The sequence below is a fragment of the Halyomorpha halys genome, unplaced genomic scaffold (genome assembly GCF_000696795.3).
Source record: "Halyomorpha halys isolate HHAL.00 unplaced genomic scaffold, Hhal_1.1 Scaffold61.1, whole genome shotgun sequence".
Classification (NCBI taxonomy): Eukaryota; Metazoa; Arthropoda; class Insecta; order Hemiptera; family Pentatomidae; genus Halyomorpha; species Halyomorpha halys.
The window spans coordinates 367,780-369,921 of record NW_027110400.1 but is presented as its reverse complement, the minus strand read 5'-3'; positions in this window follow the sequence as shown (position 1 = coordinate 369,921).

The following is a 2,142-nucleotide window of genomic DNA, read 5'->3' as shown; positions in this document are numbered from 1 at the left end:
GGTATCCCTTAAATAAAAATTTTCATAGCAACAGAAAAATGAAAAACTTTCATTTTATTTCTTTGAAAAATTAAAAACTCTTATTATTAATAGTAATAAACAATAGATATAAAATATAACAAAATTAGGTAATTATTGCTTTTCCATAGTAGTTATTACAATAATCGGATTTTATCTCCACTTTCAAATATGAAATATAATAATATAACAAATATGAAGCAAAGGGGGTTTTCATCCTCTATAATAAAGAAATAGCAGTTTTGAAATGTACACGAATTATTTTCATCTCAAGTGATCATTCATCACAAAGGTAAGTGAAAGTTCTGTTACACGAATACCAGATATTGAACACAAGCAATGGGTAAACCAAATAAAACTGCAATGGTCTTTTAAACAGTATTGCACTGGCAGAAACTCCAATGAAGGAGGATTACTAAATAAAGTTCAATTCAAGTTTGATAAATCAATATAAAGAATATTTTTTATGACTTGCAGTATAAATAAAAAACCTTATGATAATATTTTCTTTTCTTCTTATTCTTAATGCTTCCTCTTCTATCACTTAACAGTGTGAGGTGCCTCTTTGTAGAGCTGAATTTATAAATTTCGATACTGCACCATTTGCTGTCTCCTCTAGATAATATATCTTTAAATTAAAACTCATATCCATAGATAACTATGAGCCCATTAATAAAGAAATAAACATATTCTGGATTCACTATTTAACAATATATTAAATGAAACTTAAGAAAAATATGAACTTCGATAATACAGATAAACAGGCATCAAATATGAAACTAGAGACTGTACTATATATAAACTAGTGTACAGGTTGTGTGTCAGATTGAGGCATTGTGTACAAGAATGTGACACAGCTATCTTGTAGAAATTAAGTCGTGGGTTTTTATTTGGTCAATCATAAGTAGAGCACAGATTTTTCAGTGACAAACATCTGAAAACATTCAATAAAAATCTTCAGATGCCAAAACCATGAAATATATATTTGGATCCGAACAGATTTCTCTTTGTTAATTAATATAATCTATGAATAACTCTGTTATATTAATTGCTGTATGGACTTCTTTATTTTTCTTTTTGACAAACCATTTATAAAAGCCAAACGAAAAAAAAACAAAAGATACCGTTTGACAAGATAAACGTCAGGCTCACTAAAGAGGTTGTAAACCTCTTCATTTGTTCTTCGTCTCCACTTTTCATCGACTAACACCGGTCCAAATATTTTTCAGAGGATCTTTCCCTCTAATGTGGCCAACTTCTGATATGTTTCTTTAGCCATGGTCCTGAAAATTGATTCATGAATTTTGGGAACTCGTCAGTGCATTAAAGTTATATTATTTTGAATTTTTTCATGAATGATCATTAAAGATGCAATTTAGAATAACAAAAATTAAAATTGTGCAAAATAACACAAAACATTTAATGTCATTAAACATACAACAAAGTGTGCAGAATAAAACTGTTAAAAGAATCCAATTCAAATTAGTAACCAACTTTTATCAAATTCTGAGCAACTGATAAAAAAATGCAATTGCATGGTGATGTGTGCTCATAATCATCAATAACAGAACAGTGAAAAATGTTAATTTGCTCCCAAACTATTATAATTTAATTTTAATAACGTCTGCCAAAATCCAAAGTTCCTGCATGAGAAGTATGCCTACTCTGATCATTAACTAGTTATCAAATAAAATGAAATGTTTCATTGAACACATATTTTCTTTACCTGAAGAAATATGATTAACATTCCATCCGACTATTAGTAACCAGGACTGGTTTAGTATAGGGTGATAATTCAGTTTGAAATGAACCCACCTGCTAAAAAATTGCTTTAGTTTATTCTTCACCTCTCTAACATGCGCTCAAGCATCCATAATCAATATTTTAGCACTCGCATACTAGAGCATTTGTATGGTAATTATGGCTTATCCAAGTATAATAATCTTCAACCATGCTTGAGCAAAAATATTTATCAGCCACCATGAGACACAGCAGTGTAGTGTCTATGACCAGCTCTCAGTAATGCTAGAAATTTGTAAAAATCATAGTGCACTAAAAGAAGTTCTTAATATTTTAGTATACATCAATGAATGATCATAATTACTATTGTAACATATATATATA